This window comes from Tursiops truncatus, chromosome 6 (assembly GCF_011762595.2).
Source record: "Tursiops truncatus isolate mTurTru1 chromosome 6, mTurTru1.mat.Y, whole genome shotgun sequence".
Lineage (NCBI taxonomy): Eukaryota > Metazoa > Chordata > Mammalia > Artiodactyla > Delphinidae > Tursiops > Tursiops truncatus.
The window spans coordinates 77,773,721-77,798,562 of record NC_047039.1 but is presented as its reverse complement, the minus strand read 5'-3'; the positions used below and the strand labels follow the sequence as shown (position 1 = coordinate 77,798,562).

Below are 24,842 nucleotides of genomic sequence, written 5' to 3'. Positions count from 1 at the left end.
CAGAAAAGAGGGTAAAAGAATTGAGGACCAGGTTTACAGTGATTTCTTTTTACCTAGAAGCTCTAATCCTGAAGCTGTTCTCTTCAGCTTCAGATGAATTTATACTGTTTTTAATAAAGAGGCCACTTTCTCATACTTCCATGTTATGGATATGATCTCTGCTCAGTGTAACAAGTCAAACTTGAAACAGGTGAACCCTCCTTTGGAGAATTTTAAAGAACCCTAGACATATTTAACACAATAATTAAATAATTGGTATATTTAAGCATGAGCATCTTATTCATTCATCGATCAGCTTTATGATCTTTAATTTTCACTCATTTAACAGATATTTATGAAGCACCTACTATGTGCAAAGCACAAGGGAACATAGAAACAAAAGATTGGCTCCCGACCTCAACTTGCTCACAGTTTAGTGCGAGGTATGACAGTAAATATGCCAAAACACTGGAGTGTTACTAATTGGTGACTAATAGCTAACATCTATGGAGAACTTAGAATGATTTGGGTGCTGTGCTAAGTTTTTTACTTATATTGTTCCACTTAATCTTTATAGTAATCTTTGAGTGTGGTACTATTAACATCCATCTTATAGATGAGGAAAGTGAGGTATAGGGAGGTCAACAAATACTTTAAGTGGACTCAGCTATTAAGTGGCTAAAGGACAGCTTAAACCCTGCTGTGTGACTGCAGAATTGAGCTCTTGACCACCTGCTGGGCTGTAGTCAATGGTGAGAACACTAGCCCATACTTTTCATTCAGTCTGGGTAAGATGATTTGGAGAAGTGACCCAGAGAAAGGAGATGCAAATTGACATTATAGGTTGAGTTGAATGGAACTGACCAGGTAAACAACTGAGGGACCACTTTGGGGGCAGAAGGATCAGTATGGAAGGCAGGCCATAAGGGTTGAGAGAGTAAGACGTGTTTTGGAATTTGCAAGTAGTAATACATGATACACAGTATGGAGTTGTGTACAGGACCGGTGAGAGGAAGGCTTTGTGAGCCTTGGCAAAGAGTTTTATCTAAACTCAGAAGGCATGGAGGAGGAGCTTCAAGAAGGCGGAGGAAAAAGACGTGGAGATAACCTTCCTCCCACAAATACATCAAAAATACATCTACATGTGGAACAACTCCTACAGAACACCTACTGAATGCTGGCAGAAGACCTGAGACTTCCCAAAAGGCAAGAAACTCCCCACGTACCTGGCTGTGTGGCTGACAGGGTATTGGTGCTCCGGCCAGGTATCAGGCCTGAGCCTCTGAGGTGGGACAGCCGAGTTCAGGACATTGGACCACCAGAGAACTCCTGGCCCCATACATGTAATATTAATCAGTGAGAACTCTCCCAGAGATCTCCGTCTCAATGCAAAAACCCAGCTCCACTCAACGACCAGCAAGGTCCAGGACTGGACACACCTTGACAAACAACTAGCAAGAGAAGAACACAACCCCACCCATTGGCAGAGAGGCTGCTTAAAATCATAAGTTCACAGACACCCCAAAACACACCACCAGATGTGGTCCTGCCCACCAGAAAGACAAGGGGAAGGGGTAAGGGTAAGCTGGGCAAAGTGAGAGAGTGGCATAAACATATATACACTACCAAAGATAAAATAGATAGCTAGAGGGAAGCAGCTGCATAGCACAGGGAGATCAGCTCTGTGCTTTGTGACCACCTAGAGGGGTGGGATTGGGACACAAGAGGAAGGGGATATGGGGATATATCTGTATGTATAGCTGATTCACTTGTTACACAGCAGAAACTAACACAATATTGTAAAGCAATTATACTCCAATAAAGATTTTTTCAAAATTAAAATTATGAATAAATAAATAAATTTAAAGGATAATTTACATATAATAAAATGATAATTTTAAATAAAAAATATCAGAAGGCATGAAAGGCTTTTAAGCAAATGAGAGCTAACATTCTTTAGAAAGGGTTCTCTGGTGATATATGCAGGGCAGTGATCTTGGAGCAAGAACTCCATAAACAAAAGTAAAATTATTACCTGCTACTTTCTGGCAAGGATTCAATACCATATAGGTTGAATGTTAATGTAAAACCCGTAATTTTAAAATCTCATTAAATAACTCAGTCTCCCATTTACTTGGTTTTTTTTTTTTTGAATGCACATCATCCGAAAATCTACAAATAATAAATGCTGGAGAGGGTGTGGAGAAAAGGGAACACTCTTGCACTGCTGGTGGGAATGTAAATTGATACAGCCACTATGGAGAACAGTATGGAGGTTCCTTAAAAAACTAAAAGTAGAATTACTATATGACCCAGCCATCCCATTCCTGGGCATGTACCCAGAGAAAACCATGATTCAAAAAGACACATGCACCCCAATATTCACTGCAGCACTATTTACAATAGCCAGGTCATGGAAGCAACCTAAATGTCCATCGACAGGTGAATGGATAAAGAAGATGTGGTACATGTATACAATGGGACATTACTCAGACATAAAAAGGAACAAAATTGGGTCATTTGTAGAGATGTGGATGGACCTGGAGTCTGTTATTCAGAGTGAAGTAAGTCAGAAAGAGAAAAACAAATACCGTATATTAACGTATATATTTGGAATCTAGAGAAATGGTACAGATTAACCAGTTTGCAAGGCAGAAATAGAGACACAGATGTGGAGAACAAACGTATGGACACCAAGGGGGGAAAGTTGGGGGATGGGATGAATTGGGAGATTGGGACTGACATATATACACTAATATGTATAAAATAGATAACTAATAACAACGTGCTGTATAGCACAGGGAACTCTACTTCATTTCGCTGTACAGTAGGAAGTAACACAACGTTGAAAAACAACTATACCCCAATAAAAAAAACAAAACAAGCAAACAAACTTTCCAAGTTCCTCCAAGTTGCCAACAGTTCAGAGACACTTTAAAAAAAAAAACCCCACAATTTATAGGTACTCCTTATTTTTTCATATTCATTTTTTTATTGGAGTATATAGTTGATTTACAATGTTGTGTTGTTGACTGTTTTCTAGGACTAATCAAAAACTGTCCAGGGATAGCTGATCTAGACCCAGGCAAAGCTAAGAAGGATAATATAACAAGCATGCCTTTTCGGTCTCCAATCTCTACCTACCCCTTATCTAGTTAAATGGACTGGCTGTTAATGATTTCTCTCTCATGTGTAGAAACTGAGGTGCATTGATGAGACCTGGGATGGGCTATACTCTACTCCCATTCTCAAAGTCTGTTGTGTCCAAGACTGCTAGTGGACTAGCCCCTCCCCTCTAAGATCTATAGATTGAGAGATACCCTCCTGCAGGACATATTGATTCCACGTGGCTGCTAACGCAACTTCAGAAATGAACATCCCATTCTAGCTCTCTCTGTTCCATTTCTGCAGATGAACCAAATAAAGCACATGAGACCTGGAATTTAAAAAATGGAGGCGGAGAGTCTATTGAAAAGTGGTGCTGTGCAGGGATTAAGCATGCAACCTCTGGATTCAGCAGTACATGAATTCATATCTTAGCCTCAGCATTTAGCAGCTATGTTACCAAGTGTAAGATACTTAACCTCCCTTTAAGACTCAGTTTCTTTGACTGTATGGGGTAAAAACAGTAACTCCTTTACAACATGTGGGAGAGTAAAAGAGATATTTCAGATAAATGTTATCACAATCCTTATCACAAAGTATTTATTCAATAAAACATTTGTTTATTATTGTTATTGTTGCTGTGGGCAAAGAAGGACATGGCACAACTGGCCAAATTTCTCTTCTCTCACATTCTAACCCAGGAAGAATTTTAAGCAGATGAGATAATCTCAGGATCCTGGCATTTTCTTCCCTAGAACAAATGTGGATAGCAGTGGAACTACTTTGGGAGATGTCCCTCTAGCCATTTCTTGACTAGCTTTATCCAATTCCACTCCTCTGTTTCTTGACTAGCTTTATTCAATCCCAAAGAAAAGTGGGCTACAAAATGATCTACAGATTCAATGCAACCCCTATCAAAATTATAATGGCATTTTTCACAGAAATAGGAAAAACAATCCTAAAATTAGTATGGAGCCACAAAAAAACCCAAAAAGCCAAAGCAATCTTGAGAAAGAAGAACAAAGCTAGAGCCAGCACATATCCTGGTTTCAAACTATATTACAAAGCTATAATAATCAAAACAGTGTGGTACTAGCATAAAAAAAGACACATCCATCAATTAAACAGAATAGAGAGCCCAGAAATAAACCCAAGAATATATGGTCAACTAATCTGTAACAAGAGAGCCAAGAACACACAATGGGGAAAGGATAGTCTCTTCAATAAATGGTGCTGGTAAAACTGCATATCCATATGCAAAAGAATGAAATCGGACCCCTATAATATACCACAAACAAACTCAAAATGGATTAAAGACTTAAATGTTAGACCTGAAATGATAAAATTCCTGGAATAAAACATAGGGAAAAGCTCTTTGACGTTGGTCTTGGCAATGGTTTTTTGGATGTGACACCCAAAGGATATGCAACAAAAGCAAAAATAGACAAGTGGGACTGCATCAAACTAAAAAGCTTCTGCATAAGAAAAGAAGCCATCAATGAAATGAAAAGGCAACCTATGGAATGGGAGAAAATATTTGCAAACTACATATTCAATAAGGGGTTAATATCCAGAATATGCAAGGAATTCATATAACTCAATAGCATAAAAACAAAATAATGGGCAAAGGACCTGAATAAACATTTTTCTAAAGAAGACATACAATAGTCAACAGGTACATGAAAAGGTGCCCAGTATCACTAATCATCAGAGAAACACACATCAAAACCACAGTGACATATTACCTCATATCTGTTTCGATATCTATGATCAAAAATCCAAGAGATAATAAATGCTGGTGAGGATATGGAGAAAAAGGAACTTCTGTACACTGTTGGTGGGAATGTAAACTGGCACAGCCACTAGGAAAACAGTATGGCGTTTCCTCAAGAAATTAAAAATAGAACTAGTGTATGATTTAGCAATGCCACTTCTGGATACATATGCAAAAAACCCCCAAAATCATTATCTCAAAGAGGTATCTGCCTTCCCATGTTCATTACAGCATTATTCACAGTAGCCAAGGTATGCAAACAACCTAAGTTTCGATCAATGGATGAATGGATAAAGAAAATGTGACAGGTAGATAGATAGATAGATAATTATTCAACTTTAAAAAAGAAGGAAATGCTGCCATTTGCGACACCATGGATAAACCTGTAGTTTATAAGGTACAACTTATAAGTAAATAATGCTAAGTAAATTAAGCCAGACAGATAAAAACAAATACTGCATTGCTTATGTATGGAATCTAAAAAAAAGAAAATCAATTCATAGAAACAGACAGTAGAATGGTGGTTATCAGGGGCTGGGGAGGTGGGGGAAATGGGGAGAGGTTGTTAAACGGTTACAAACTTTCAGTTATAAAATGAATAAGGTCTGAGGATTTAATGTATCACATGGTGACTCTAGTTGATAAGCTGTATTGTATAACTGAAATTTGCTGAGACAGTAAATCATAACTGCTCTCATCACACCAAAAAAAAGGTAACTATGTGAGGTGATGCATGCATTAACTTGATTATAATCATTTCACAATGTGTATGTCTATCAAACCATCACGTTGCACACCTTAAATATATACAATTTTTGTCAATTATATCTCAATCATCCTGGAAAAAAATAAAAGTAACTTAGCATTAAAGAAAAATAAACTATTACAATGCTTGCAAAACAACAAAACAAAACAAACAACCAAACAAAAATACAAAGACAGATGGGTTAGTGGGGTCTTAGCACATCCTCTGAAAGGGACTTGCTGGCTGTAGCAGTTCCTTCCATCCCCTGATAGAAGGTGTAGTCCTTACTTAATGTTAAATAACATCCTACTCTTCTCTCTCCTTCTGCACCCACATCTCACTCCTCCAGTCAAAACACAATCAGCTGCCTATTGGTACACTGAAAATGGTGCTTCCTTTTTATTGGTTTATTTACTCCTAAAGCCCCTGTAAAGTGTTGGCACCTCATTAATGGACCAGCTGCTTTAACTTGATTAAATCATATTAGATTGACTATTAAAAGATTAAGTAGTAAAGATGAAATAATATTAGATTTTTTTTAAAAAAGCCAAATTGTGGTGTACTGATCAGGACAAAATTATTTTTGCCTCTATTAAGTACCATACACACTAAATCAAAAACACTCAATATGTAAACCTAAGCTTATTGGGAGTGATTTTTATTTCTTTTTTCAAGGTGAGATGATCATAAATAATATTTTCAGAGCTCTCTCCTCCCTACCACCACTGTCACAAACACACAGAGGCTAATATCTGCTCTTCTTTCCTTATCTCCTGGATAAGATGATCAGAAACCAAACTTTAGGAAATCTAAACTCACCCACATAGAATACAAGGAGCATATGTCAAGACAATAATCAACACATCAATAGGCAGTAAGCTGAGGTCAAAGGTAACTAAGCAGAAGAAGCCAAGGTAAGAAGAGCCAGCCTTTGGCAAACACATTAAATAACTTCAGTTTGCTTCTTGGTGCTCTCTGCACCAAGTATTTTTCAACAAATACAAAGACCAATGATAAACTAGATGTGTTGAGAATTTCAAAGATAAGTGTTCACTTCTTTAAAGAGTTTATAAACCATGTCCGGTTTTGGTACCCTATTAAAATTGACCAATCCTCTGCCTCACTTCTTCTAGCTCAAGGTGAGAACAAGCTAATCAGTTAACCTGCTAACTTAACGTGTGACCTTCCTGCCATCTCCTCTCCTTATCTGCAGTATAAAAGGAACCTGAATAAATTGTGATAGTGTCTTAATTCCAAAGAATGCCTCTAAAGGGGTGTCAGGCTTGTGGGCAGATATTTTTGTGCAAATTCTGACTTCACTGCTTATATGCAGGGCAGACTAAGTTGCAGGGTAGGATGACTGGGGCTTGAGGAAGTGGTGAGGTTTAGTTCTTTTTGATCAGTCTGCAGAAGCACAATTTCAGACCCCATACAGATCTACAGACGTTAAGTTCTTCTGGGTATTTTATGACTTCTTGGGAACTCAAATGCTGAATTGTGCTAACTTAGAAACCGACAGACGTGACTTAAGCAGTAGTGTTGACTCACAAGTCAGAATTACAATGCTGATGTTGAAGATCATTCAGAAGTTTCTATTTTATGGGAGCTTTATTACTTTAATCGACAATTGTTTTTTTTTATTTTCAAGAAAAAGAAAGAAGCAAACGACAATAAGAAGCAATGAAAAGGGACTGGATTGCAGATTGCAAAGTAGGTGGAAGACACTTGAACATGCAGAAGATGAGAGTAGGAAGGAATACATTATAGACTTTGTGATGCTTATCTAGGTCAGGAATTTACAGTATATGATTTCATCAGCATGAAATGAAACACCCTCTCTAAAACCCAGGGCATGTGCCTTTTGATAGATTGCATTCTGAGATCTCTTAAAGGAAGCTACTGACATCTGCATTGTTATCTGCATAGCAACCTGTGTGGGGACTTTGAAACGTGTATGTGAGGGGAGTGGGGATAAATCATTTCCTGAAATACTGAAAATAAAATATAAAGAAGGAAAGATTTAGCAGATGATTAAGTCTATAAAGGGACTTGTAAGACTGGGATTTCATGGTGAAATTTTGCATGATGTCAGCCATTTGAAGATTTTGAGTTTTTTTTTTTATCTGAATGGTCTTAGGTATTTGCATTTTATAACAAGCTTCCCCAGTGAATGGGTGCAGACTTTTGGGGGCACATTCTGAGACGCAGACCTAAGATCTGTGATGACTTTCTTGATGGTTAGCACTGCTTGCTGTCACAATACTAAGCAGGGCAGTAGTATAGGAGTGTTTCTAAACCCTCCACATTTTTCTCCTTGTCACAGGCAAAGATAGCTCTGCCTTTCCCAAGTACCTGCTCTTAGGTTGAAATCTGATATAACTCCCCTGCAGCTTAAAAATTAAGCCAAACTGAAATTTGACAATTACCTAGAATGTGGCTGTAATACAATGGATGTGAACATAGATGATGACTTGGGAATAATAAAATTTTAGAGCTTAATTTAGTCATAGCAAGAAAGACATCAATGTCACTTTTCAATTTGACTCCCACTTTTGGTTTAGCCCAAGGTTTCCATGAGCGCTCACATCTTCTTTCTTAACCCATTTTAATGACCTGTATGCTTTCAGTTCTGAGACCATAGCTGAGATGCTTCCAACAAAATAAGAAATGGATGTCCAAGGAACAACTGAATTTTCCATATAATCCTTTGCATTCTCTAAATTCCCTAAATTTGAATCCCTTGCTTTAAAACCTCCTGAATGGAAGACCAAAATTTTGGAAGGCTAGAAGCTAGAAAAGCAAAGATTTTTGACAGTTTTCATACTGATTACCTTCAGGGTAAGAATAATGATACGAGTTGAGTAAAAAAAAAAAAAATGTAATTGCATGGAACTCTTAAATTCAGTTTTCTATGAGCACTCAAAATATTGTTCTTATTTCAATGAGAAATCCCTTTGTCTTGAAGTGAAAAGAGTGGTTTAAGGAAATTCAGCTATTAATGAAGTAATGGAAAGAAAATTTATTAATAAGACCCCTGGCCCAGTGCATTTGCAAAGGTGTCAGTTAGACAGGGGGCAAAGGTGATGTTTCCGACAAGGTCATTGGCTTTCAAAGTCTGGGGAACAGACATTGAAGGTCAATAAGTTTATCCATGAAGAATACCTTAAAATTAAGTCTTGTAATAGGGGAAACAACAATTAAGCTATTAAAATGGCAAAGACTTAAAAAAAGAAAAGGTGTAAACAGAGCCTGTTCATTCTGCCTCCTGCTGCTGTGGGTCCTGTATCCTTAGTTCTGGAGGGCGATTCAGAGCTGCTATGATGTTGGACTTAAAAATTAACTCTAACCTCCAGACAAACTAGTAGGTGGAAGAAGGGTAAATGTTTTCTTGGGTTTGTTCCAAACTCTTGACCTTGGAAGTCATTGCTTCACATTGGGAATTCCTCCCAAGAACAAATGTTTAGATTTCTTTCTAATATACTTCCTGCGATTACCAGGATCTTAATGTTTTCCAGGTCTTTTCATGTTTCTCTCTAAAATTTAACCCAAAGTAACGGAGATTCCTGAAGACAGAAATGCAACGGTAATTTAGGGAATACAGACAGGTGGATGTGACTTCTAAGGGCAGGCTTCAGCAGTGGGTGGGGATTCATAGTCTATTTAGTTGACAAGGAAAGAGAAGACTCAGAAGCACAAAAACTGTTCTTGAAATGTCTGAAAGTGTCTAACAGGAAATGAGTGTTGGATTCATTCTGGATGGCCTTAATAGGTCAATACCAACCCATTAAAGTTATACATAGAGATTTTTTTTTTTTGCCTCAGTATAAGGGAAAAATTTCCAAAAGTTAAAACAATTTAGAATCAACATTAGTCTCTTTGGGAGAGAATGTTTAGCCATGCAGGGTGACTATTTATTGGAATGTTGTAGCAAAAAGTTAAGACACACTGGATGAGAAACTGGAAAAATGACCATTTCTGGTCTCTTCAACCCTGGGATTTTATGATTGCATGATAACTACGATTCTAAAAGGCAACAAATAGCATGACTATAGACACATTTCTTCGTACTTATAGATGATTAAACCTTTATCACCTTCTCCCAGTCTTTTGCTGCTTTCACTAGATTTAAAAATGATAAGAGCCCTAGTCATTATTTTAATTTTAACTTTGTACTATTCTATAGTAAACCATTTCATGGATAATCATTGAGATATCCTCAAAAGCTCTATAGCATTGTTATTATTATTATTATTGACATTGGGTTATCATGTAGGGTCATTAGACGTTCACCTGGAAATGTCATCATGTTGCTGGCCTGGAACACCAACATGTTTAGGTGTTCCTACATGGAAAGTCATATATTAACCCCTTTATCTTCATGATATGTTCTTACAATATTCATTTAATGGGAAAATAGGTATGACTATATCCAAAGTTGTGAGGTCATTTACAAAAATGAGCTTCTTTAGGGAGTGTGAAAATAAATGAAAATTAAATTAGAAACATGACTCACTTGAATTAAAATGATAACCTTCAACCTTCATTAGTCAGTCAACAGATATTAATATATACTATGTAGAACATGTTGCAGTATATATCATGAGGAGTATAAAGATGTGTATGACATGAATGTGGTGTCAATAACCTTGTAATTTAGTACGGAAAATATGAAATTTAGTACCATAAAGCAAAGGATACTAAGTGGGAAATGAGTGACTGATTATTGAGGCTGAGTTATTAGAAAATGGATAAGGACTTCTGTTTTTTTCATCAAATAAATACAAAATATGGTTAAAAATAATAAAGAAGGACTTCCAAATAAAGGAAGTCACTCTGAAGTACCCTGAGATCCACTCCCCAGAGACAACTGCTTTTAATCATTTCTCCTTCTTTACTTTTTTTAAACATATTTATTGGAGTATAACTGGTTTACAATGATGTGTTAGTTTCTGCTTTATAACAAAGGGAATCAGCTATACATATATCCCCATATCCCCACCCTCTTGCCTCCCATCCTCCCTATCCCACCCCTCTAGGTGGTCACAAAGCACCAAGCTGATCTCCCTGTGCTATGTGGCTGCTTCCCACTAGCTATCTATTTTACGTTTGGTAGTGTATATATGTCCATGCCACTCTCTCACTTCATCCCAGCTTACCCTTCCCCCTCCCTGTGTCCTCAAGTTCATTCTCTACGTCTGTATCTTTATTCCTATCCTGCCCCTAGGTTCTTCAGAACCATTTTTTTTTTAGATTCCATAAATATGTGTTAGCATACAGTATTTGTTTTTCTCTTTCTGACTTACTTCAATCTGTATGACAAACTCTAGGACCATCCACCTCACTACAAATAACTCAATTTCATTTTTTTTATGGCTGAATAATATTCCATTGTATATATGTGCCACATCTTCTTTATCCATTCATCTGTCAATGGATACATAGGTTGCTTCCATGTCCTAGCTATAGTAAATAGAGCTGCAATGAACGTTGTGGTACATGACACTTTTTGAATTATGGTTTTCTCAGGGTATATGCCCAGTAGTGGGATTACTGGGTCATATGGTAGTTCTATTTCTAGTTTTTTACCATACTGTTCTCTATAGTGGCTGTACCAATTCACCTTCCCAACAACAGTGCAAGAGGGTTCCCTTTTCTCCATACCCTCTCCAGCATTTATTGTTTGTAGAGTTTTTGATGATGGCCATTCTGTGGTGTGAGGTGATACCTCATTGTAGTTTTGATTTGCATTTCTCTAATGATTAGTAATGTTGAGCATCCATTCATGTGTTTGTTGGCAATCTGTATATCTTCTTTGGAGAAATGTCTATTTAGGTCTTCTGCCCGTTTTTGGATTGGGTTGTTTTTTTTCTTGATATTGAGCTGCATGAGCTGCTTGTATATTTTGGAGATTAATCCTTTGTCAGTTGCTTCATTTGCAAATATATTCTCCCATTCTGAGAGGTGTCTTTTCATCTTGTTTATGGTTTCCTATGCTGTGCAAAAGCTTTTAAGTTTCATTTGGTCCCGTTTGTTTATCTTAGTTTTTATTTCCACTTCTCTAGGAGGTGGGTCAAAAAGGAACTTGCTGTGATTTATGTCATAGAATGTTCTGCCTATGTTTTCCTCTAAGAGTTTGATAGTGCCTGGCCTTACATTTAGGTCTTTAATCCATTTGGAGTTTATTTTTGTGTATGGTGTAAGGAAGTGTTCTAATTTCATACTTTTACATGTAGCTGTCCAATTTTCCCAGCACCACTTATTGAAAAGGCTGTCTTTTTTCCATTGTACATTCTTGCCTCCTTTATCAAAGATAAGGTGACCATATATGCGTGGGTTTATCTCTGGGCTTTCTATCCTGTTCCATTGATCTATATTTGTTTTTTTTTGTTGTTGTTTTTTTTGTGGTACGCAGACCTCTCGCTGTTGTGGCCTCTCCCATTGCAGAGCAACAGCTTCCAGATGCGCAGGCTCAGCGTCCATGGCTCATGGGCCTAGCCGCTCTGCGGCATGTGGGATCTTCCCGGACCAGGGCATGAACCCGTATCCCCTGCATTGGCAGGTGGACTCTCAACCACTGCGCCACCAGGGAAGCCCTATATTTCTGTTTTTGTGCCAGTACCATACTGTCTTGATTACTGTACCTTTGTAGTGTAGTCTGAAGTCTGGGAGCCTGATTCCTCCAGCTCTGTTTTTCTTTCTCAAGATTGCTTTGGCTATTTGGGGTCTTTTGTGTTTCCATACAAATTGTGAAATTTTTTGTTCTAGTTGTGTGAAAAATGCCATTGGTAGTTTGATAGGGATTGCATTGAATCTGTAGAATGCTTTGGGTAGTATAGTCATTTTCACAATGTTGATTCTTCCAATCCAAGAATATGGTATACCTCTCGATCTGATTGTGTCGTCTTTAATTTCCTTCATCAGTGTCTTATAGTTTTCTGCATACAGGTCTTTTGTCTCCTTAAGTAGGTTTATTCCTAGGTATTTTATTTTTTATTTGTATTTACTTTTTGATAGTTTGATTAATATGTTTCTTGGCGTGTTTTTCCTTGGATTGATCCTGTAGGGGACTCTCTTCACTTCCTGGACTTGATTGACTATTTCCCTCCCATATTAGGGAAGTTTTCAAGTATAATCTCTTCACATATTTTCTCAGTCCCTTTCTTTTTCTCTTCTTCTGGGACCCCTATTATTCAAATGTTGGTGTGTTTAGTGTTGTCCCAGAAGTCTCTGAGACTGTCCTGAACTCTTTTCATTCTTTTTTCTTTATTCTGCTCTGTGGTAGTTATTTCCACTATTTTATCTTCCAGGTCACTTGTCCGTTCTGCCTCAGTTATTCTGCTATTGTTTCCTTCTAGAGAATTTCAAATTTAATTTATTGTGTTGTTCATCATTGTTTTATTGCTCTTTCGGTCTTCTAAGTCCTTGTTAAACATTTTATGTATTTTCTCCATTCTATTTCCAAGATTTTGGATCATCTTTACTATCATTACTCTGAATTCCTTTTCAGGTAGACTGCTTCTTTGCTCTTCGTTTGGTCTGGAGGGTTTTTACCTTGCTCCTTTATCTGCTGTGTATTTTTCTGTCTTCTCATTTTGCTTAACTTACTGTGTTTGTTTGGGCTGTCCTTTTCACAGGCTGCAGGTTTGTAGTTCCCATTGTTTTTGGTGTCTGCCCCCAGTGGCTAAGTTTGGTTCAGTGGGTTGTGTAGGCTTTCTGGTGGAGGGGACTGGTGCTTCTGTTCTGGTGGATGAGGTTGGAAGTTGTCTTTCTGGTGGGCAGGACCATGTCCGGTGGTGTGTTTTGGGGTGTCTGTGACCTTATTATGATTTTAGGCAGCCTCTCTGCCAATGGGTGAGGTTGTGTTCCTGTCTTGCTAGTTGTTTGCCATAGGGTGTGCAGCACTGTAGCTTGCTGGTCGTTGAGTGGAGCTGGGTCTTAGCGTTGAGATGGAGATCTCTGGGAGATCTTTCGCTGTTTGATATTACATGGAGCTGGGAGGTCTCTGGTGGACCAATGTCCTGAACTCAGCTCTCCCACCTCAGAGGCTCACGCTGGACACCCAGCCAGAGCACCAAGACCCTGTCAGCCACATGGCTCAGAAAAAAAGGGAGAAAAAAGGAATGAAAGAAAGGAAAAAATGAAATAAAATAAAATAATTAAAATAAAAAAATTTTTTTAAATTATTAAAAAGTTAAAAAGTAATAAAAAAGGAAAGAAATAAAGAAGAGAGCAACCTAACCAAAAAACAAATCCACCAATGATAACAAGCACTAAAAAGTATGCTAAAAAAAAAAAAGACAGACAGAGCCCTAGAACAAATGGTAAAAGCAAAGCTATACAGAAAAAAATCACACAAATAAACATATGCATACACACTCACAGAAAGAGAAAAAGGAAAACAATACATATATCTATATATTAAAGGAAAAAAGGAAGAGAGCAAGCAAATCAATAAACAAATCTACCAATGATAATAAACTCTAAATACTAAACTAAGATAAAGATAATACCAGAAAGAAATTAGATGCAGAAAGCAAACCCCGAAGTCTACAGTTGCTCCCAAAGTCCACTGCCTCAATTTGGGATGATTCGTTGTCTATTCAGGTATTCCAGAGATGCAGGGTACATCAGGTTGATTGTGGAGATTTAATCTGCTGCTCCTGAGGCTGCTGGGAGAGATTTCCCTTTCTCTTCTTTGTTTGCACAGCTCCCGGGGTCCAGCTTTGGATTTGGCCCCACCTCTCCGTGTAGGTCACCTGAGGGCGTCTGTTCTTTGGTCAGACAGGATGGGGTTAAATTAGCAGCTGATTAGGGGCCTCTGGCTCACTCAGGTAGCGGGGAGGGAGGCGTACGGTATGCGGGGTGAGCCTGCGGTGGCAGAGGCCGGTGTGACATTGCAACATCCTGAGGCGCACTGTGTGTTCTCCCGGGGAAGTTGTCCCTGGATCCCGGGACCCTGGCAGTGGCGGGCTGCACAGGCTCCTGGGAAGGGAGATGTGGATAGTGACCTGTGCTTGCATGCAGGCTTCTTGGTGGCTGCAGCAGCAGCCTTAGCGTTTCATGCCCATCCCTGGTGTCTGCGCTGATAGCAACGGCTCGTGCCCATCTCTGGAACTCGTTTAGGCGGTGCTCTGAATCCCCTCTACTTGTGCACCCCTCTTCGGCGGTTTCAGACTTTTTTCCGGACTCCCTCCTGTCTAGCTGTGGAGCACTAGCCCTCTTCAGGCTGTGTTCATGAAGCCAAGCTCAGTCCTCTCCCTGAGATCTGACCTCTGAAGCCTGAGCCTCAGCTCCCAGCCCCCACCCGCCCCAGCAGGTGAGCAGAGAAGCCTCCTGGGCTGGTGAGTGCTGGTCGGCACCAATCCTCTGTGTGGGAATCTCTCCGCTTTGCCCTCTGCACCCCTGTTGCTGCGCTCTCCTCCGTGGCTCTGAAGCTTCCCCACCGCCACCCCCGTCTCCACCAGTGAAGGGGCTTCTAGTGTGTGGAAACTTCTCTTCCTTCACAGCTCCCTCCCAGAGGTGCAGGTCCTGTCCCTATTCTTTTGACTTTGTTTCTTCTTTTTTCTTTTGCCTTACCCAGGTACGTGGGGAGTTTCTTGCCTTTTGGGAGGTCTGAGGTCTTCTGCCAGCGTTCAGTAGGTGTTCTGTAGGAGTTGTTCCTCATGTAGATATATTTCTGATGTATTTGTGGGGAGGAAGGTGATCTCCACGTCTTACTCCTGTGCCATCTTGAAGGTCTCTATCCTTCTTTTTTTCTTTTGATGTTAATAGTATATCCTAAACATACACACGATTGATTTATTAACTTCAGAGTTTTGTTTATTACATCTTGCTATATAGATGATGACCTAGCTCATTTACAACAGCACATTTCAGCCGTTGGTTAAAGAACATGTACAGACTTTTGATATTGAAGCGCTTTATATTGAAAAGTGAAGGAAATATTCTATTCATTGATTTCAATCATTCCATATGTATGGGTTTGTGGTCTATTTCCCAAAATATCCTTTCTGGTAAAGCATTACTTATGAACATGAAGTATAACCTCTTCATTCTTGCATTTATTTATTAATTCACTCAATAAATCTTTATTCAGTGCCTACTATATTCCAGGAACTAGGTTGGGTATTGGGAATAAAGTCCAGAACAACATTTTCCCTCATGGAGCTTATTTTTATTCTGAGCTGACAGCCTCTTTACTTTTATCTGTAGTCTAGTCACTGAGACAGGTATTGAAAAGTTAATTATAATTGTGCTGTGTGCTATGAAGAAGTGTAGGGTAATTTGCAAGTGTAATAAAGGGGTACCTCCAAGTTACCCTGAAGGTCACGGATTTTAGAGATGATTAAAATTTTATCACTTTCTCCCAGCATCTTACTGCTTTCACTGGTTTTAAGAAATAAGAATTCCAATCATTATTTTAATTTTGACTTTAAACTATAGCCAGCCTCCATGAGATAATGGCATTTCATTTGAAATATGGAGGATGAAGAGGAGGTGGTTGACAAGTCATAGGCATGCAGTAGGAAGAGGATTCCAGACAGAAGGAAGCATCATGAAGTGAGAATGAACATGGTATGTGGATAAACAGGAAGTGACTTCTCAATTTGATAGAACTTTAAAATCAGAGATGCATTTACTTCACTCTTCAAGTACAATTCTTTAAATCTTTCATTTCTTTAAAATAGAACTTATAAGTAAAGAATACTATGCCATTCTTCTACTCAGATAGGAAAGGAGGTAATAGACGTTAAATGATACTTGTCAGATATCCTTCTCAGCTCTTTTAAAAACTGTGAGGTATATGTCCTAGCTCTCCTTTTATGGACAGCCAAACCCTGGCACCCATTTACAGGTGGGTTTGTTATTTTATTGTAGATGAGCCCAAATAGCTAATGAAAATCATCTAACTTAGAGACCAAAGCAAAGGTGCTCTAAGAACGTGTGCTGAGGTAGAAACAGCAAGGTGCCATTCAGAATTCAGTCAAAGATTTTCATGCTCTCATGTCCTCCTGCACGTCACGTGCAGGCAAGAACTGGGAGAGAGTTGAGTGAGCATGAAAAGAACACTTTTCCTCCACCGGCCCCCACCCCCAGCATCGTAGAAGCACAGATGAGAGCAGACTTACGGCTTGAGCGTGAGTACCAGTATAGCAGTTTTAAGTGCTATTGCCTCCTTTAAGCATCAGTGAATTTAAGAGCTAAGAAAAGCTGAGAGTACAGATGTGCAACCTTCCACTTGTTCTCTCTCCAAAAACCCTTTGCAGTTCCAGTTTCTCCCTCCTTCTTTCTGATTTCATATTTAATGTATGATGAGGTAGAAAGAAGAGAGAAGGCTGTCAACTCATGATAAAAATAAACTAGTTCTACCTGGCTACTTTCATTTTCTTGGGAAAATTCTGGCATTTGTTATTAGATCAATACCCCACATGGAAAAGATGTTCACTAAAAAGCTGAAGGGAATGTGAGGGGTGATGTTTATAGGCAAAATGGGGTCATGTGGTTATAAGACCCATGGATATCATATAAAAACAGGGACTCATGTTCCATGTTTATGGTTAAAATGTTTAACTCCTTTATATTGTTTCACTAAATCCACATATCAACCTACGATGATTTAATCTTAGTCTACAGGTGATCATATTTACTCAGGCAAATTTCTTAAATTTTTCTCTAATATTAACTTAATGAAATAGAGTGGAAGGCAGGTTACTCATAATGTCTGAGAAATGCTTGATCTCCCAGTTAATGATATTTCTGGAGTTCAGCTATCATAAGTCTAAAGGAACACTGTCCAGTAATATAATATAAGCCACATATTGTTTTTAAAATGTTTGTAGCCACATTAAAAATGTAAGAATAAATAGACAAAATTAACTTTAAGGACATGTATTATTTCACTCAATATAGCCAAACTGTTATTATTTCAACATGTAATCAGTATGAAAAATTGAGACACTTTACATTGTTTTCATACTAAGCCTTTAAAATCTGATCTGTATTTTGCAGTTAAAACACATCTCAAATTGAATGCTAAATTTTCATTGAACTACTTGATCTGTAAACTCATAAAATTTAGAGTTGGAAAAGTAGATTCATGTGGAGAGACTAAAAAGATCAATGGTTGCAAGGGGCTGAAGGGAAGGAGGGATGAATAGGCAGGGCACAAAGGAGATTTAAGGCAGTGAAGCTATTCCACATGATAATATAATGATGGAGACATGCCATTACACAGCTGTCAAAACCCGTAGAATGTACATCATCCGGAGAGATCCCTAATGTAAATTATGAACTTTGGGTTATAATTAGTTGTCAATGTTGGTTCATCTGATTGGTAACAAATGTCCCACTCTGGTGCCAGATACTGATAGTGGGGGAGGTTTTATGTGTGGGGAGACAACAGGGGGTCTATGAGAACTCTCTACTTTCTGCTCAATTCTTCTGTGAACCAAAGCTCCTCTAAAAAATAAAGTCTATCAAAGATCAAATTATGAACTGACTAGTGAATTTTCTCCTCAAACTTTCATTCTAACTTATATCTCTTCTGAGAAACTTAATATATGTTTACATAATGCAGCATACAGTTTAGCACTTGCATAATATCTCGTAATTAAAAACAATTTTTCTCTTCCCTTTAGTTGTGTCAATTACTATATAATAGAACTTGGCAAAAGCTGGACCCTTGTTTCATATTCCTGTGTTCATATAGTGTGCTTATTACATTGAAATTTACCTTCCAGTCTACTAATAGTAGAACAGAATGGACATACACGTATACCTTTAAAACCATCACCACATCAGGGTAATAAACCTTGCAGGCCCCAGTCACTGAGCCTAAGAGAGTAGTGGGGAAAGTTTTTTCCTCTCTTACACTTGCTTTTGTGATTATAAAGGCATGCACTTTAAAGTGGATCGATAAAAAAATTTGACTCTTAAAAGTTTATGGTATTGAGATTACGGAGTAAAATCCTATTGCTGTAACATAAAATGGTATTGCTCCTTCATCTGAGCCCATCACCTCTCAGAGTCTGTGGAGAGTGGTAGAAGGAATAGATTTTCCATAGCATTCCTTTGAGAATTAACGTTAGTGAATCTTCACAATTTTACTTGGGGAGGTAGGTGAGAAAATGTAGATTTAAGCAAAGAAAATGTTTTCAAAATAAGTGCATTATTATACACTTGCTTCAGGGATTAGCAATACCCCACTACAGACAAATTGGATGCCTGGATCAATAGCATATACTGTGAAGCCAAGTGCTAAGTGAGGACTGCTTTCTGGATCCTTCTGTTCTGTTACAGCGATTTCAAATAACATGGCCTATTCTATCACGATTTTTCAGACATAGGTTGGGCAGAACAATACGTATCAGGCCATTCAGTTCATTTCAGAGAGCACTGATTGGAAACATGAGACATTGATTTGTGTGCCAAACAGAATGAAAAGTGTGTAAGACACAGACCCTGACTTCAAAGAGCATTGCTTGTCTGAAAGTTCAGTTCTCTAAGGAAGACAGGACATTGCCGGTATACTTTTATATTAATAGCTTCAAATTCTAGGCTCATGGGGAAACTCCTTTTTCTACTTTTCTTCCTTATAACAAGAAATGGAGATTAAAATGCTACCTGATGTTCTAGAACATTGTCTTCCATTTCTCATGTCCTAAAAATTCTGGGCAAAATTGAATTGGAAAGTTCCTTTCAGCACCCATTCTCTTGAGTTTAAATCCAAAATCTTTGCCAATGCCCCCGAGGGAACTAACTAGAAGATCTCTTGCCTGTCTATCTCTCTAACTTCATCTCTTCCTAGCTATATCTGTCTTCAGCCACACCGGTCTCTTGATCTACCTCAAACATACCAAAGGGCTCATGACCTTTGAATTGGCTGTTCTTGCTGCCTGGAATTTTTCTTCGTATAACTGACTTTTTCATCAGTCAGTTTTGTTCTAATATAACATTTCTTTAAGGAGCCTTTCTCCGACCGCCTTTTCTAAAATAACCTTCCTCATGCCTTGTTTCTCTCTAACCTTCTTCCTTTTTAATTTTCTTCACAGGACTTATCACTATCTTTATTCATTTATTTCTTGTCTCCCCTATTGGTTTCTAAGGTCTATGATGAAAAGGGCTTTGTCTTATCCAGGCCACAAAAGAGTAGTAGGTATCTCATATTAGGTGCTCAGTAGATGGTTGTTAAATTAATGAATGTTTCGTTCATCCATTCACTTCTTGAGGGGTGCTGGATAAGTCAGTTAACATCTTTTAATCATAGTTTCCTCATTCATGAGATTTTTACCTAGATTTAATAAGATAATGCCTATGAGAAAATAATGAAAGTTGTTAAATATCACAGGGATGTAATTAAATATTGTTATTTTTCCTACTGAGGTTAGCTGGGCCTCCAAAGAGCTATCAAACTTCCTTAGATTCAGAACAGAAAACACCAGTGTCTGCTTTGCACAGCAAAAATGAGTTTCTACACTTCAGCCAGCAAATGGAGGTATTGTGGGAGGCATGCCATGACGTCTTTCCACCTCCATACAACCATAGTTGTTAATGAGTCCTTTAAAGGAAAAACAGACTAGAATGTTGTAAGATGGTGGCTCATCCCCAAGGATGCCATGGTCTTATGTTAGAGTGGCTGCTGGGAAGGCAAAAACCCTTATGGCATTCCCATACACCAGTCTCAATTACTTCTTGTCCACAAAAGTATTTTGTATTTAGCTACTATATTTTTGTCAGCTTAGGCATTATTCTGCTTCTGAAGGGTGCATGTAAGAAAACTGAAAATGAAAGGCAGCCAGCTACCACTTTTTAGATAATGACAATAATAATGTGGTAAATTAGTATATTCTTCAAGGAAATATACAGGAAGACTCATTTCAAACAAGCTACCTTGTATTAAATAGGGTCTACTTAAAATAATCATGCAGTTCGATGGCCATGATATGGGCATATTAACAGTTACATAGAAACACTTCAAAATGAGGGTAGCTAAATTCTGCCTTTGAATCTCAACAATGTTCATATAATGTACAGGAAAGAAAATAAGGGAGTAAATTATTAGCTGACAGTGCATATTAATTGCAAAGTCACTAAAACCTTTTCATTCACTTCAACTGATGGTAGTACAAGCCAAGTGCTAATAAACAGAGGAGAAGCAGCTTGCTGTGTACAGTCACTCCTTAGTAAGGTTAACAAACTACATTAACCATTCGCTCATCTGTAACTTGTAATTAATCACTCCTTGAAAATTACATTGTATAATAAATGAGGACAGACATGATTCATTAAAACTTCTAATTAATTCTATTTAATACTATTTCATAGTTCATTGATAAGTGCTGAGAGAAAGATTACACTGTAGGATATTTGATGCGTTACTGCTGAAGAAGTAAATAGGGGGAACATTATCTAAAATGAAACATGAATACTTGCAAATGAAAATGTCAGATGTTTATTACCACAGAGCCTAGTTCTGTACTCAAGGGTCTCGGGCATTACCAGTGGAAAACTCCATTTTCAGAGCTGTATCAATTGATTGTAAAAGCTCTTCTGAGTTCAACCTTAATGCTCAGCATCTCAGGCTGGGAATGAGTGCTGAGTCCACTTTGTTTTTCTAATAAATGTCTATGCCTGTTTTGTGGGCTAATGGCAAGGCACTTGTTAAGCAGGTATTTCCACATTTGGAAAAAGGTCCATTTACATAAGAAGACAAATACTTAACAGGAAATTATGGTTTGGGGTCATTTAATTGCATTGTGTGTGTGTTTGTGTTTATGTGTGTGCAGGTCTGTGTGTGTTAAACTAGACATTAAAATAGCAAGGATATTAGTGTCAAGAAAATCCCTGTGCATTAACTATAATGTACTATTTTCAGAGAAGAAGAATCAGACCATGAAGTATATAGTTTATAGCCTAGGCTGAGAAGAAGATAATCACTGCTAATTAGTGAATAATGTATATTTTAAAATTATGTTATGGAATAATGCATTGTTAACTTTTTTCTTTTGCTTTGCCAGCCATATAATATGCCTCAAAAATGGGTTATAAGAACCATTAATGGTTCCATGGTGTCAATAGTGAGAACTCTTAACTGGGAGAAAATATTCACAAAGAAGATACCTAAAAAAAGAAGTTGTATCCTGAATTTACAAAGAACTTTTACAACTCATTAATAAGAAGACAATCAACTCAATAATTTGAACAGACACATAAAAATGGAGATGTACAAATGGCCAAGAAATACATAAAAATATGCTCAACATTATTAATCATTGAGGAAATAAGACCATATAATACCAATATATAATCATTAAACTTCTTAAAATTTAAAAAGACTGATAATACCAAGTGTTGGCAAAGATGTGGAGCAGGTGAAATGCTCATATACCACTGATGGAATATAAAATGGAAAACCACAGAAAAAATTTTGACATTTCTTAAAAAAATAAGTATACATCTACCATACAACCCAGCCATTCTACTCCTAGGTGTTTACAGAAGAGTAATATAATTTTTGTTTACACAAATACTTGTATGTGAATATTCATGGAAGCTTTATTAATAATGGGCCCAATTATAAACAAACCAAATTCCCATCAACAATCAAACAGATAAACCAAATGTAGTATATTCATACAATGGAATACTACTCAGTAGGAAAAAAACCTGTCCATATGGATGGAAAAAGTCAGAAACAAAAGTCTTCAGAGTATATGAAAATCTAGAAAATGCAAATGAATCTAGAAAATGCAAATTAATCTCGAGTAACAAAGAGTAGACCAAGTATTTCCTGGAGCCGTGAGCTAAGGGAAAGATGAATTATAAGTGAGCCTGAGGAATCTTTTGGAGGTGATAGAAAGGTTTTGTATCACGATAATGGTGGTGGTTCACTGGTGTAACTGTCAAAACTCATCAAATTTTATTCTTTAAATGGATGCAGTTTATTGTAAGTAAATTATTTTTTAATAAAGTTGAATTTTAAAATGAGTTATAAATTTGGTTGATACATCTCCCACTCAAAATAATAGGACTCTTTAGTAAAACAACTACTTTGAAGCTTCAACTAAATTATATCTACATATGTGGCAGGTAGGATGGAGAAGGGTAGTGCTATAGGAGAGGGAGCAAGTTTTGAAGAATACATAGCTGCTTTCTGGTCCTGAACAGGTGGACCTCTAGTCAACATGTTTCATTCTGCAGGAAAGGTGATTCTGCAACTTTTCCTATTGTTAGAAAAACATTTTTTTAAAGTTGTAAATCACAGGACTTGATTCCTCCTAGCCCAACGTTGCACAGCTCAAAAAGGGGGCAAACTCACAAAAATATCTATTTCATTAACACTTTTTATTGTTGGAATTATGCTTGACATGCACTGTTTCAGCAAATATTTTAAATAATACTAGCAAATCTAACTAACACTTTCCTAGAAGAAGAGCAGACAGCCTCAGAGTTCTTCAGTGGTTTACTTTACAGAACACTTTAAAGGCAAGATCTTTGCAATTCTGAAAACCAGAGCTAGTGCTTATGAAAGACTAGTATACATGTGTAGAAAATTAAAAGGCAGTAAATCCTATATGATGTTAAATTATTAACTTGCCCTATTTTCTCTCCTTATAGGATTGACCTTTTAGTGGTCTGGATTATCCATTCATTTTCAATTAAGTTTCCATATGGCAAATTGAAGCTGACCCTGTTACAATTAGAAAACTACACGGAAGGAAGGAGCCCATAAATAACGTGAGAGAAATTATATTTTGTTCATTATGTACTTAGACTTTCTGAGCCAGTAAAAAAAAAAAGGAAGAAAGAAAAGGAAAAAGAAAGAAAGAAATGGGGGGTTGTTACAGCACACTGAATAAAATAGGTAATAAGTTAATTGCTCATATAATTATATACTCCTCTCATACCAAAATCTTATTTGTTCCAGTTGCATGGGCATTTGATGTAATTTCCCTATGTAGCCTGTGATGACATTTTATTTAGGTGTTAAGTAAGTATTTTAACAAGTTTTAATTGTTATTAAGAGGCAACAAAGTAAAAAAAATATATGCATCAAAGGAGGTAAATTGGCTTTTCAACTGGGTTCTGTGACTTAGTAACCTGGGCAAGTTATTTATCCTTCCTGTATCTCAGTTTTCTTATCTCTAAAATGGGAGTGATAATACTTATGTTTCTGGGGAGTCATCAGGATTAAAGGACACAATACAAGTGATAGCCCTTACAACTAATATGTTGATATTAATTTTTGCATTTGATGAAATCATTTCTCACATATTCCTTCTTAGGTTTCTAGTCCTTTAAAGTGTTTGAGGTAACCTGGGGGATCCAGACAAGATAATGACATAGGAGGCTGCTGAATTTCCCTCCTCCCATGGATGCACTGAGTACAGCCACATGAAGCAATTCCCTCTGAGAGAAATCCGGAGTTGAGTGACTCTTACACGTCAGGTGATAGAAAATCCCCATATCAAAAAAGGTAAAAAGGTAGTAAATGCTGAGAAACACTCTCACCATAAAAGCCACCCCTGGCACACTGCCATATAATCAGGAGGGAACCCCCACTCCCAGCTTCTTCCTGCAGAGTGAAGGATTTGCACCACAATTTCTCTGTGTACGAACTTTTAAGGCTACCACCTAAGGGACAAGCACCCAAATCACCTAGCTCTGAAAGTGAATGGGGCTTGCATTTACAAGTCCCAAAGGACTACAACAAACAAAGAAACAGTTGTTAAAGGGCACATAAGCGCTTGGCACAGCTATGGTCCCAGGGTTCAGTAGAGTGAGAGCTGGCAAAAACACTTATCTCCCAGTCTTTCCCTGGTAGGGATGTGACTGCATGCTTCACAAGTGGCTGGCTAAGGGTACCACGTGGACCTAACAGATATATATATTACAATATATTATAACTATATTATATATTATAATTATATATTATAGTTATATATAATTCTATACCATATATATATACATATAAAATCCTATACAATAGCAGCACAATACACATTCTTCTAAGAATACACATGGAACAGCTTCCAGGATAGATCATATGTTAAGCCACAAAACAAGCCTTAAAAACTTAGTAAGATTGAAATCATATCAATCATCTTTTCTGCCAGAAAACTAGAAGTCAATTACAAGGGGAAAACTGGAAAATTCACAAATATGTGGGGGTTAAACAACATATTCTTGATCAACCAAATGGGTCAAGGAAGAAATCAAAAGTGAAATAAAATATCTTGA

General features: G+C 37.6%; 1 protein-coding gene across 1 annotated transcript in view; it reads left to right on the top strand.

The window, feature by feature from the left end:
• The window catches only part of LOC109552404 (uncharacterized), a 341,732-nt gene extending 317,254 nt beyond the window's left edge, over positions 1-24,478 (top strand). Inside the window, exons 12-14 of the mRNA XM_073806936.1 lie at positions 7,252-7,313; positions 23,220-23,339; positions 23,888-24,478. The gene's annotated coding sequence lies outside the window, so the exon portion shown is untranslated. The remainder of the gene's footprint in view (positions 1-7,251; positions 7,314-23,219; positions 23,340-23,887) is intronic.
• The last annotated feature ends 364 nt before the right edge of the window (positions 24,479-24,842 follow it).